Source organism: Ambystoma mexicanum, chromosome 6p (assembly GCF_040938575.1).
Source record: "Ambystoma mexicanum isolate Mex_15411 chromosome 6p, UKY_AmexF1_1, whole genome shotgun sequence".
Lineage (NCBI taxonomy): Eukaryota > Metazoa > Chordata > Amphibia > Caudata > Ambystomatidae > Ambystoma > Ambystoma mexicanum.
The window spans coordinates 689,493,199-689,507,623 of NC_090935.1; the positions used below are offsets into that span (position 1 = coordinate 689,493,199).

General features: G+C 46.5%; 1 protein-coding gene across 1 annotated transcript in view; it reads right to left on the bottom strand.

Annotated features, from left to right (window-relative positions):
• HAPLN1 (hyaluronan and proteoglycan link protein 1) overlaps positions 1-13,468 on the bottom strand; it is a 361,453-nt gene extending 347,985 nt beyond the window's left edge. Inside the window, exon 1 of the mRNA XM_069627579.1 lies at positions 12,746-13,468. The gene's annotated coding sequence lies outside the window, so the exon portion shown is untranslated. The remainder of the gene's footprint in view (positions 1-12,745) is intronic.
• Between the last annotated feature and the right edge of the window lie 957 nt (positions 13,469-14,425).

Genomic DNA, 14,425 nt, shown 5'->3' on the forward strand with positions numbered 1-14,425 from the left:
ATTGGTGATTAACACACTGCAAGCATGGAGATTGCGTAGCATTGTTCCCACATCCCACAATGCATCGCTGATTTTCTACGGGATGCACCCTGAATTGCATAGGCCCTGCATCTGGTATTCCTGTGCCTGGTCACCTTGTCAAAGATCAGGTTTAAGTGGGGTAAGACATTGATGGGGGCCCTCCTTTGGGGGCGTGGCTTGTGGGATGGGCGTGGCCTAAAAAGTACACAAACCATAGTAAGGTACATAAAGAAATATATAAATGCATGTAAGCATTTATATATTTGTATGCATACCTTACTATGGTTTGTGTACTTTTTAGGCCACGCCCATCCCACAAGCCACTACACTACACTGTACACTATGCAAGCCAAATTTCATAAACATAGAAATATGTATCATATTTCTATGTTTATAAAAGATGTCGTGAAAAGAACACCATTCAATCCATCTTTTATAGATCTGTGACAAGGGTCAAAGCCTGAGGCGTCTTTGTCCGTCAGCAAAGTTTTATAAAAGATGGCTTGAATTGTGTACTTTTCAAGCCATCTTTTATAAACCTCGAAATATGTCAAGGAGTGCCCAGGTTTGCCGAGGGCTAAAGAGGCCTCAGCGACCTGGGGAGGGGAAACAAAAGGACAGTAACTTCCTCTGCTGACCCCCTGCGTAAGGGGTCACCAGTGGAAGTACAGTTGTTGCATGACTTAATGGCAGGCGCATCTCCCATTGCGGCTGCGGCAGCAGCAGGATAATGTGTCCCGTCAATGTGGTGGTGGGACCGGGGACCCTGGCAGGGACCCGGCTCAGAGCCACTTTGTGGAGACTGCCGGGTCCCAGCCCCAGCAGGCCCCAACCCACTTAAAGCACTGCCCCTTCCCCACATCTGTTCCCTGGGCCGTTGCCTGGATTAGCCACCTCCTAGAAACCACCCTGTTTCCGGCATTCAGTGCCAATAACTCTTTCTGAAATGGGTTCATGAATATCATGCAGGGAAGCCCTTGAGTTTGCTCTTTGATTTGCTGAAGAATATCACTTCTTAGTAACAAACTTGCAACAGTCGTTTAGCAGGACTCCAGCAAGAAAATATTGTGGAAAAATGTGAAGATATAAATGCTCGGCTGATAAATCTACAACTCTGTTATTAATGCTAGTGGGCTCATATTCACGCTTGAAGGCCACTCATTCTGTGGGATTTTTTAGCCTTGTCTCCATGCAATAATGGCATGCACCAATGGGCAAGGTTTCCAAATGTGCTAATGAGTCGGATTTCTATAACATCTAAGTCCTGATTAGATTCTAGCGTTCTCCCTACACCAATCCATCCAATTAGTCTGTGGTGTTTGGCTTATGGAGGAAGTGGCAGGGCTGTCACAGGGTGTGGTGAGGCACAGGGAAAAAATTTGGGTGAGGCACCAGTACCATTGTTTGCACTGGGCCAGCGACGGCACCACCGCAAACATGAAACGTGAGAAATCGCCCCTGGAGTTTATGTGGAGCAACCCAAATATGGGTAATTATTACAACTGAAAATCAACTACAGCAAAGTTAGATTTCTCTAATGAAAGATTTATGCCAGACTAACTTTTGTATCATATACATGAAGATAGATAGGATGGTTCGACGGCATGTGGTGCATCACACCAGCATGAAGGAGCATCCTGCCCCTTTGAGCACATTAAAAACACACCTCATAAACAATGACAGATAGATGATGTAAAGTGGGGGCTGGTGAATTTCTGAACTGAAGAGACTAAAATGTTTGCATCAATTATATGGGATCAACAAAGCACAGTGAGGGACACCGAACCAAACAAGGGGAGTTTGAAGGGTGTCTCACTCCCAAGAAATTGTTTGAAAAATTGGGTTAAAATGATGCATTTTACAGCATTTTCTTGGGTAGAAAGCCATACAATTTGCAACTGGTTTTGTATGGAAGCACATGAAAAAACCCAATAGTTGCAAGTCACCAACCATGCACAGGAACTTTTTCCAATACATTTAATGTCGCTTTTGCACACAACATATGCCAGTATAAAAATATATTCATGCTAGTTGTTCCCATGTATGTGCATGCAGGCTGCACCAATATATGCCACTATTACCATGTAAGGGCTCCCAGCCAGTAAAAGAATGTATGTCCAGGTTGACTATGCACCATAAATGTTATTACTGACTAGACTGTCCTATATTCAATATGGTTCAGTTTAGCCAACTAGTATAATTGCTTTACCCTTGATGCATGGTCCTGTATATCAAAGGCAAAGCAAAACAAGCATTGGCAATGCTAACAGTTTAGACATTTGTTTAGGCATGGGAAAGGCACTGCTGTATTGGTATTAACTGGCCATTGATGGTAGAAGGTGCAAAATGGTTAGAGTACCTGAGCATCTAATAGCATTGTCTGGAAAATACCTAATACCAATACACAAGCCAAAACTGTTGGCTTTGCCAATGCTTGTTTTTAACAGGACTTCTGTGAAAGACATGTGGTGCTTTAAAATCAAGTGGCTGAAGGCAGTCCTGGTCAAGACATTTTTATTACGGCAGCAGCATGTTTACAACTCCAAGCAGTCATTAACTCTCAGAAGACTTGTTTTAGAAACCACTTGCAGACACTTTGATGGTAAAGTTTGATGGTAAGGCTTGATTAAAGTTAGCTCAAAGTGTTCCAATGAGGGGGTGTTTTGGGCAGGAACTGGGTGGGAATTGCCATAGGGATTAGCATGGCCATGGGAAGTTTTCTGCGCTGTGGAGACCAGTGTGGGGGCAAACTCTCTCCCCCACCGCTGGATACATTGGAGCATTCCTCAACAAGGTCATCAGGGTTGGAATAGACTCTGTCAATCTCACATCAGACTCTGATTAACCACTGACAGACTCTGCAATAGCCCTATAAGCCTTTCAGAGGTATTGGGCTGTCAATATATTTTTTCTTGGGGCAGTATATGTTTGATTGTTCTCAGAGTGGATCACAGGGTGAGATCCCTGTGAGGTTTGAAGCAGGCACATTTCCCATTTTCTAATTTGATGCAAAGGTGGAAGGCTATAGGCTAATTTTAGTATCAGTGTTCTTAATGCAATATGTGGACTCTTCCCTCTGTTTTAGTGTGGTAGGAGGCATCCCTTATTAGTTTTGTTTATTATGTGGTGCCTAAGTGCCACCTATGAGCCAACATTATTACACTGGATTAAATATAGGCGAGATATAAGATATCAGGAAAGGCACACAGCGTGTGGCTGTTGTTTGCTTATGTATCACCCATGGCTACCCTATGCCAATAATCCTTATCATCATATCAACCCACTACCTGCATCTTCCCAACCAAAACATATCCTCATGAGAACTCTTTGAGCAATCTCCATCAAACAGTAACACCAAACTTTGTGCAGTAGAGGGCCTTACAGTGTTATTTCTAAGCTGTCTTCTGAGAGCTAATGGCTCAACTCCCCACCTATCCTGAGACTGGGGGATCTGATACCCGTCTTTCCTCCCCTGTTTGCTTGCATATCCATTGCTGCCAAACTGCTTACCCGCCCCATCCCTAATTCTTCACTCCACTCTCCCTTGTATCTCTGCTTTCCTCACTGTGTACTTTCTCCTAAGACTTGTAAAGTGCTGTGTTGCTTCCCGAAGCACGTCTGTGCTCAATAAATACCATAATAATATTAATGCAAATACAAATAATAATTGCAGCTGTAATTGTGATACTGGTCTAATAGAGCATGTTTTAAAGAAGTGTGCTTTCAGCTACTTGATTTATAAGTAGTGTGTGTGTCCCTGCATCTCTTCCTTGCACTGAGGTCATATGAAAAACAAGCATTCTCAAAGACAACAGTGTTGGATTGTGTATAGGTATCATAGACATTTGCCAAGCATTTTCCCAAGTGTTCACACCATTTTGCAGCAACTGCATCATTTATTTATTTATTTGCATTTTTAAAGCGCTCACAGAGCCAGGGGGCATTGAGGCGCTGTTACAGGAATATGTCTTAGTTGTGTATTTAAAACGTGCTTAAAACCCATATATTTCTAAGCACAGACCTCGGGATCAAAACTGTGCTGCTTCGTGTCGTCTTGTTTCCACGGCGATCATGTTGCGGCTGAGCTATCCTCCCTGGACAAGCCAAGTATCACCATTCAGGCAGTGAATGCCAGATGCCTATCCCATGACTACACAAAGGCCAAATCTGTTGTCTTTATCAATGCTCGTTTCTAGTGATTTCAAGCAGAACACATTACTTTTCCGTGTCATAGCGCATTCAAAGATGGAAAGTATATATTTTACCCATTTCAAGTGTGCTTTATAAGGTGTGATATATGTCTTAAACCCTGCGTGTGGTTTGGAAGGTTGGCAAGAATACATCCCACCCTGTTAGAGTTTTGGAAGGTCTGCAACACTGATTCTGAGCGTGATGTGGAAGGCCAGCAGCAGGCAAGGTTTTTTCTGGTTCTTTAGCTTAATAGGAGTCACAGATCCTTCTGAAAATGATGTTCCGTAATCGGTTGGTAAAATCTATGCTATCCTGCAGGTCTAACTACCCCAGCACGCGCGCGTGTATGTGTGTATTTTTGTGTTTATTGTGTGTACCCTCAGTCACAGTATACAACCTCTCAGAGTCTTTGACTTACTACTGGCCTAGTTTTCAATCGATCTAAAGCTGTCAAGGCAAAAGATGTGCCACTGTCCGTGTCCAATAGCGGCTAAGCTCAATCAGCATTGCCAGAGCTCCTTGAGACAGCGTTCCCTGAGCCTCCATAGGTGTGGAATGAAGGTCTGTCCCGGAGGCGCCGCAAGTCCCCCCAAGTGCGAGGGCCCGGGGCTGTTTGCCCCTCCTGCACCCCCCTCGTGTCGGCCCTGGGAAGTGGGATGTGTCGACGTGGGTAGTGGGATGAGTTATCTCACTGGCTTTGCCAGTAGCAACATCTAGTACCACACACCCTTTCATCGCCTAAAATAAACAAGGCAAAACATTTTGTTTTAATGCTCTGCCTAATGCAAATGCCAAACCTTCAGAAAATTGGATCCACACGCCATTTGCCTGTGGAATGGAATCATTCCCAAACATGATGCCCAGGCCTCTGGATTCCGGCCCTAATGGGGCTTTCTTAGCATTGCACATTCACAAATGTTCGATTTTTTAAAAACATTTTACCAAATGTATCATCACTAGATTTTTTTACTCACATCAAGAGATGTTTAAAACTTCAAAGATATGTATACACCTGCGAATGTCTCCTCCAAAATAAACAGCTGCATTTCAAAAACGCTGTGCCTCCCTCCCTGCATTTTTTTTTTTTGTTTTGCGAATACAGTATCCTGTGTTGAGTGCTTATGTGGCAGATTTTCGCCAGCATGTTAAACAGCCAATGCTCTGTGGAAGTAAATCTCTAGCCTATTCAAGTTTTACTGGAACTAGCAGTGCCTTCAATAGAAACGTAGTGTGTTTATATATCTAAAATGGGACAAAGTTAGCTTGTTTCAATTAGTTGACATGTTGGGCTGGGTACAGATGTGGTTTCTTTAGAAAACCACAGTGAACTGTGTTACTTTCGTCATCCACTAGGTGGCACAAAGAGACCAGTTTTGGGCCCACATGAATACAAAACCTGCTATTCATAGAGTAAATAAAGAACGGCATTATTAATTTATACCATTGCATCTACTCTACACCTAATATTTGTTTAGCCAGCTGCTTCCTCCAATCCGCTTTAAACGCCATTGAGTGAAGCCCTAAATACATGAAGGCTTTTTTTCTTCTTCTTTTTTTTTTTTTTTACCCCAAAGAACATTCTGTTGCCTACGAGTCATAAGCCACCTTTTCAACGTGTCAGACTGAGTGCTATAGTTGCTAACCAGGCAGACAACATGTCTAATAATTCATTACGAGCAACAGAGGAAGGCTGTAATCCCAAGGTGGACTACATTTCCTTCCAGGATTCAGACCCCAAAAAACTAGACAGCGAGAAGGAACATTTACAGTGTAAGTAAGCCTAAATCATCGATGAGGGGATGGAAGCACTATACACGAGTAACCGTGCACCCGCTGTATACGAATGTGCACATACACATCCTTTAGTGGTATAGTGGGATCCATAAACACAATGCACTTTGACTTTTAAAAGGCAGTGCATTATTCTAGGCCAGAAAGCAGATGTCCCTCTCAGGAACATGCCTATACATTGAAACACGAAGCACTTCAATTGAATGCAACGAATACAAAATGCCGTTATGTGCATGAGCAGCATAGCAGACCTCACTGCTTGAAAATAAGGCTAATCGTACAGTGACACTCGATGGTTCATGGAATCTTCCATTTCAAATAGCTGAATCACGTGGTAGCCTGTCAATCCACAGGGCCTGCTATTAAGTGCAACACATGCCTGCATTACAGTTCTCGCATTAGCACATTGCCCTATAGTGGAGATGAGAAAGAGCAACCACTGCCTTCTCACTCTGATGAGTATTTTTGGGTCACACGGAAGATTTCAAGGGTGCGTTAATGGTGCAGACGTAGCATAGGTGGAGGCTGGAGTGGAAGGCCGCGCAGCCGCACCCAAGTCACACTTCTCACGTTGTATGTTGCTACCTGAATTATAAAAGCAGCCTCCAGTAACTAGCACGAATGCAAACAGGCAAAGGCAAAAGTCCTAAAAAAAAGTGTGGGACTAATTACCATATGTAATAGAAAGTGAAGTCACAGGAAGTGAATAGATGCATCCGCCTTCAGTCAAACATCTGGGATGCACCTTTAGCTCTGACTTGACCCTCCCCCATCACATCAATGCAGTCTCCAGATCATGCACCTTCCAGCTCTGCATCCTCAATCAGATCTTTTCTACCCGACAGAGACGCCACAATCATGGCCAACCTCCTCTCGCACCTGGACTACTCTAACTACCTCTACCTAGGTGCGCCTGTATTTCAACTCAGAAAACTTCAACAGATTCAAAACTCCACAGCAAGGATCCTCCTTGCACACTCTCCCAGAGAACATGTCTCCCCGGTCTCAGGACACTTCACTGGCTGCCCATCAGCTGACTGGCCTCCCTCATAGTCATGTGCATTACGCACCATGCTGTCCACATGAAATGCCCTGAATTCTTCCTAAACAAGCTCACATGCGCCCCACGCGAATCCTCAGATCAGGCTCTGCGCACCTCTGAGTAGTCCCCCCTTCAAGTTTTCCAGACTAGGAGGTGCCTGTTTTCCCTCCTTGCACCCACTTTCTGGAACTCCCTCCCCCTCGCAGTGCATCTCATAGAGAGGATCACCCGCCCTTTAGAAAAGCCCTCAAAACCTGGCTGTTCCCTCCCACTTACTGATCCCCAGCCCCGCCCGACCTCACGGCTCCCATTCCCCCTCCACTCGCACGCTACCTTCATCCAGCAATCCCCCACACAGCCCCCTCCCATATGTCCCTCTCTCAGCTACCTGACTCGTCTCTCCTCTGTCTGCTGCGCCCTGCCCCCTCAAACCCTGCACACATTAACAATCCTCACAGTGGGTCACACTTTGCACCCACAAGGGCGTTGGAGGATGGGCAATGTATGGCACTTTAATGCAGCATTGGAAAACACTCAGACCCTCCGGGAGGAGGAGGACAGTCAGGCACATCAGATCCCTCTTTCATAGTCGGCAATGTATGTAACTCTAAAATCTCATGTGGCTGGACCACGCTGCTGTAAGGAAACATGAAAGGGTGGCCTTGCTCACACTAGAAGGAACTAGGGATGGCATTTCATCACTCAATGATCCTCTCAGAGGGTTAATATTATGTGTTCATTGTGCACTTACATCGTCAGTGAAACGTAGCACTGCTCTTGTACGTAGATTGTACACAGGATGTGAACATTGTGTTTGTACAGCTAACACATCTTATCCCCTCGCACACCACACCTTTTTTTAACTTAATGGAAGGCACAGGCTCATTCCACACACCCAGCACTCACATATAAGACAACTCTCTTGCACAACACCTCTGTCATAAGAATGAAACTACCTTTAACAACAAAATTTCGAACTGTAGCTTCTTACTTAATTCTCTATCTCCTTATTCACAATCCTCCCGGTTTAGCTCATAGCTTACTTATGCACGCCATTCAGACATGGGTGTCCAGTAGGGTCTTGACCACCCTCACATAGTTTTAAATGGCCTAAATGCACATATGCATAATAGCACCTCCCACTTCTCCGATATTTGGACTCCGGTCCCTCTGAGTGCGTTCAACCAACAGTGCGTTGGCACCATAATTATGGTGAAAGACGGTATAAAAAATTACAAAAATGAATCAGTGAATTAAATATGTACATTTCATTCAATTGATCTTTCCAAATCAAAGACAGTACAAAGGACCAAAAAGCTTTTTTTGCCTCACAGAAGATTTAGATTGAACAATCGATAAACCTCCCAAGAGTGTTTCCTGTAAAGTTGCTGGCAAAGGATAAAAGGTTTGTGCATTTCAGAGCTGAAACTCTGTATTCTGCTGAGTAAAATCCTAGAAAGATTGTTCATATGGTTTGTGAGCAGACATTTGTGGTGGCTTGTGGGTAAGTGTCTTGCCCCTCATCATGGAAATCCTGGTTTTCATCTCACATCAGAAGTTTCTTCAACACATTGGACCCATGGATGGTAGCACACTATTTTTTTAATACATTTAACACTGAGGTGGGAGGGCGCCTGCTGTATGAAAAAAGTGGGCGCATGCCATCCACTCATGAGTTTCCTCGACTTGAGGCCTGCATACACGAGCTGAATGTCTGAAATCAGCCATGACGAAGGCAAACCTGCACCCGCCAAAGAGCTTTCCATCTGCTGTGATGTAGCCAATGGTAATTCGCAAGTCAACATTGCTCAGACAGAAAAGCTGCGCAATGCAAGGATGGAATCCACATCACACCACACCCTCTAGCCTGGACACCACAGCGCCTACCCCACTGCCCTCGTCCTTCCTGCACTTGCACGTTCTGAAAACTCACAAGCCATTGTAGGTTTGGTCGTCCCTCGACTCTCTGTATTTTTTTTAAAAATGTAATTTTACTGCTATCCCATGTTCCCACCCTGCTGCCCTGCGGGTGCTTTGAAACAGAATGTATTTCCTGTCCAAGCGCCTAACAAGTAAACAATAAAATAAATAAATAAACAAATACACAGGCGCAAATGGGTAAAGACCCCCTTTGTTATTTAGCAGTGTTGACAGGAAGCTCATTCCCTCCCCCCAGAGATGTTTACATTGTTTGGCTGTCTGTCCTCAGGTGTTCCACATCAGATCCTGTAGTCTTTCCAAGTGATTGCCAGGTCCCGAGGAGCAAAGATGGAAAGGTGGCCCAGCAGTTTGAGTGACTGTTTCTGAGAGCAAACGTGTCCACAACTGCACGTAAATCCTGGGTTTCTTCTAAAATATCTGTTTCAAAATGCACATGGTCACACGATTGTCAAAAAACGTTTTTTGGGAGGGGAACCCCTCCTGTTTCTCGAAAACCCTCAGTGGCTGTGTCAGGCTCAGTCAGTTGCTTATATTCAGGGAGAGGTGGGGTGGGGGAGGCGATTTTGTCCCCAATAGTGAAAATCAAATCTAAAGATGTGACCCTTGGTGGGTGCAGCCAAACAGATTTATCGGAAAGCGGGGTTTATCTCATGTCATCCTAGCTGCTCTAGCTCTCTGCTACTACCCACCCCCAACTCTTGTCATCCACCTACCAAATTGCAACAGTGAAACAGACCTTCATCCTCTCCTCCCCTGCTCCACGCCTGCTACTTGCTCCTTCCTGTGCCTTCTCCCACTGCAGATCATAGACATGGAAATGGGGCTCTTCCTAAAGCCCCATACATCATGTCCTTGATTATTATGTTTAGCAAAAAAGCACTATGAAATATGCGTGATATGTTTATTTTGCCTGAAAAGAAGAAAAAAACAGCACCTTGGACATTACCTGGGATGTTATTGGCAACAATGTCATCCCTGGCAGGCCATGCTGGGATGGTAACGGCCCTCTGCCGTTGCGAAGTCCTTTGCTACGATTCCACCAACGTTCCATAAACTGTTGTGGCCCACACGTGAAACACCAAGAAGCCTATAAGGACCATGTTCTTACTCATAGTATTTCTGTAAGATGCAAGTTGATTCTGATGTGGTATCTTTTAAAAGTTAATGTGAATTGTTTTGGTGTATGGACACCAAGCATTGGGGAAAAAAGTGTCTATGGAATATAGCAATCACTGCCACTTGGGGTGGGCGCATAGAGGGCGGGTAATGGTCCGCCTGTCAGAGCCTACGTTGCAAGAGTCTCGGCAAAGGCTCAGCGATACCAGCTCTTCATGCCACCATAAGCAGGGTAGCTGCTATTCGTACCCTGGGGTTCATCTGGGGTGCACATAGTTGTATTTTATTTATTTTTAGGGAGGCAGGTTCTGCGTGCATTGCATGATCCTAATCTCCTGTACAACAAAACAAGATAGCCATCACCACAGCAGATAGAAAAGGGACATCGTCTCTTTTCTATGTCTATAGTGGCTGCCGTGGGCAAGCCGAACGAAGCACCAGAACCAGAGCACAAAGCTCCAGTCCAGCAGGTAAGTTGGGAGGAGGGCCCTGGGGGGATGTGTGTGGGATATCTTGAGGGGTGTGTGGAGGGTGGGGCTTGGGGAGACAAGGAGGAGTCTCCCTGTTGCCTCACCACAAACAAGATGACGGCACCGGGGGAAGGGCCTCAGATGGCTGGAGAACACAGGCGGTTCACTGTCTATTCTTGCCTGCCTTTCCAGCCACCTGATTGGATGAGCGCCCTTCTCCAGGTGCGAATGTAACTCAGGAGACAGCAAGAAGGGCTGGCTGAAAGTACCATAAACTGCCCAGAATATCGACTGTTAACGATAGGTGAATGTTGTTGGCTGATACCCAGTTAATTGATAGCAAGGGGTCTCGTCAATTTAGCCAACAGTAGTACCGTTTGTAGAATAGGCTTCTTAATGGCTGTTTTAATTCCACTTGCTTCAGATTACCTAAGCAGAATGACTTTGCCGTCTCTCCTCAGTCCTCACACCTACATGGTAGCACCAGGACTGTGTGAAATGGTCACTTAACACGAGTTTTGTATTTATTTTATTTTTATATTTTGTTTAACAGAAATGCTGGACCCTGTCCTGTAATTGTGCTTGGCGTGCTTGGCGTGCTGCTGAGATCTTCTGGGGAAAGTTATTATTGTTTTTTTCTTTGCCATGGATTCCTATACTTAACACCCCTCTGAAAGAGACTCCCCGTTGTAGCCCAGAGGTCTGCCTGTGGCTCCGGTCTCAACGGCCTGGCCCGTGCCTGTCCCGGCATCTCGGCGCGCGCGCCCCGTCATGTTTCTTTCCAGCATGACACGCGTACACGAGGCGCTCTGCTCGTCATGACTGCGTACATCACTTCTCCCTCACCTTCACATTACGAGGCTGTTAAAATGATGGACCTAAACACCGCTCAGGAGTTTAATCTAAATGCAAAACCTGCTCCTAGCTGTTCTATCAACCCACGTCCCGGCTGCATATCATTTACAAGGTGTGTGCGCAGCACACCCTCCCGTGGCACCACCGCTGCGCTCAGCGTGACCACTGCACCTCCATAACCACACACGGAGCACCCTGAAGTCAAAAGGCCCTGCGCCATTTGTGCACACCTAAAATGCTGCATGGACCACCGAGCCATGCTTGCCCAGGCACAGTCCATCTCCGAGCTGTCTGTGTGTGGTGCCCTTGCCTCGCCCGTGGATGGCATCTCCTCTCCAGGAAGCCGTACGCAGCAGCCCCAGTCTCCCCCTGGCTCCGCAAAACCACCCTGGTACGAACACACTCTGCTGTGCGTATGTGTCGCATACTGTGCGTGTGTTTCGGGAAAAAAACAGATGCGTGCGCAGGGGAAGGAAAATAACAATTAGCTCGTACACAGATGCCACGTGCAGCTCAGCACATAAAGGGCCTCTGTTTCAACTCCAAACAGCACTCACAGATAGTATAGAAATGGAAGAGGACTTCACTGTACATGGGGCTCTCTTTTGACCAATAGATTGAAGAAAAAAAATGCGCACGTATGACGCACTTTTTTTAAATACCATATCACAGTGACGAGTATCATTTTGCTTTCATTAATCATTTAGTTTCAGTGCCAAGAATCCTAAAAATTCAGCAATTATGACAATATCCTTGGCATGGCAAACAACAGGGTCTGGTGCTCGAAAAGCAGGTGTTGCCATCATTGCAAGGGTGGTTTGAGTGAGCGGAAGATATTCGTTGATAGGGACCAACTGTCTACACTCCCCCAAAGGTCCCCGTTTTGGTTGATAGTGTCGGGGCCAAGTCTCCGTCCTGCGCACCCCTCCACACTCCTCTCCGCTGCGCACCTTTGTGCAGACTTCCCCTGCCCACACAAGGGAGCGTCCGCTGCCGTGAACCCAGACAGGCCACCGGCGGAGCGACGCTGACGGTTACTAACTGAACAGCCACATAAAAGAAAGCAATGCCCTCCAGGCAAGGCACCGTTGCACTTCAAACGGCCAAGGCTGGCACTGCAACACAATACACTTTACAGTGACAGGTAACGGAGCCTGCCGCATCGAAGGCTAGAATTACACTGTAAAGCATGTTAGTAAGGCAACCCTGCTAGTGTGTCCATGTTTTATTCATAGTAATATTTACATTTAAAGTTGACGCGCGCACAAGTTAAAGGAAACACATACATGTAATGGCAAGTGCTGAAAAGTTGGTATACCTGCGTCAGATGTCCCGGGGAGCTCTGCTGAGGGGGCAGCGGGCAGGAAGTGAAAGCCTGGAGTGAGTGGGCTGCTCGCTGTGCGCCGGGAGTGCTCGCCTGGGTGAGTGGTGCCCGCACGAGCTCCAGAATGTGCCTTTGTGACTCTCCGTATGCCAAAGGGGTCCTGTTCCAGGATGAGGGTAAGCCACTTTCCCACCAAGAGAGGAAAGGGAAAGACACCACGTCACTGGCGAAGTACGCCTCCCAGGGCTGATAATTGCAGCTCAGCTGGCACTCGCTGCAGAGTCCAGGGAGCAGAGAGAGGCTGCTGCACAGCGATGCTGGGCACACGCCGGGGCGCTCCTGGGGTGGATGCACGTGCGTCTCCGCTTCTGGCCGGCTTCCAGTTCCTCCTTTGAATGGGTTGAATACCTAGGCACAGAAAACCCCAAAGGAAACAAAAAAAGGTGTTTGAGGTCCAATTTTGGCTATACTCATTATTTTCACGAAACTTCTTAAAACGTTATAACGGGCTTTCTGTTGTCCTGCGTGTTGCTGCTGTTGGACCGTGAGAGGGTCTCTCACTGAAAAGTTATACTTTCAGGGGAACAGCTGTCCAGCGTGAGGCAGGGCACTGCGAAACCCTGGTCCTGTGTAGGGGCAAAGATTCACAGGTCAAACTCGTGTGTTAGTTGAAACAGTTTAGAGTTCATTATGCGCCAGCTGACAGAGCCAGGCCGTTTGAGTGTACTTATAGCGCAGTCTCGAATGCGTGGGGGAGCGGGTGGGGTTCCACTCTTCGCATCCAGATCTTCCACTGGTCAAAATTAGAACCAGATGGGTACCAAACAGCACACACTTAAACTCCCACGCGGGAAAGCAACAACACTCTCCTTCCGAACAAACGGCCATTCTCCACGCACTTGGAATATATAAGGCCATTGACTCCCACCCTGGGCAAACAGGGCCGTTGGAGAGGAAACCTCCTTGGATTCCAATGACAGAGCGCGCTTTGATGGAGCGGGGCACAGCCCACCTTTGGAAATTAAAGGAGGCAGTCATGAGTGCGGACGGGTAGAGGCGCCCGAGGAAGGGAGGGCCGGGGAAAGAGTGAGGAAGGTGGCAGGGAACGCACGTTGCAGCACGGTGGGTGTGTGGGTAAAGGGGGTGGAGGGGCAGGATGGGAGTGCTGAATTAGAAAGCGCGTGGCCGAACACATTGTGCCTTTTATGGAGCTCAGCTGTACCACACATCTTCTGGATGAAGTAAGTGCGAAGGAGAGAAGCCAAAACACATACTCTAAGATTAGGGAGCAAAACCCCAATGTGCAAAAACAATGCACACATTGTAGCTATTTATACTGGCCCTGGCCGAGGCAAATGGACCATTTCAAGTTTATTTTAGTTTTGAGGAATGCCCGAGATGCCCGCAGGGAACTTGAAGACGCGGAGGACCAGGGAGGCCCAGGGAGCAGAGTTCTGCCTATATGGGGGTACACAGAGGTTCAGGCAGGTGGCACGTCCCATTGGATATGTATCTCAGATTGTGAGTTCGTATTCTTTGGCTTGTACCTCTGAGAAGGAAATATCTCTAAGGCTGTTTCCCCATTTTGAACTTGTGTGCTTATATTTTTGGGGGTAAAAATGTGGGCACAGTGTGTTTTTTTAGCATTGAATATGCCGGTTACAAGAGCGAATG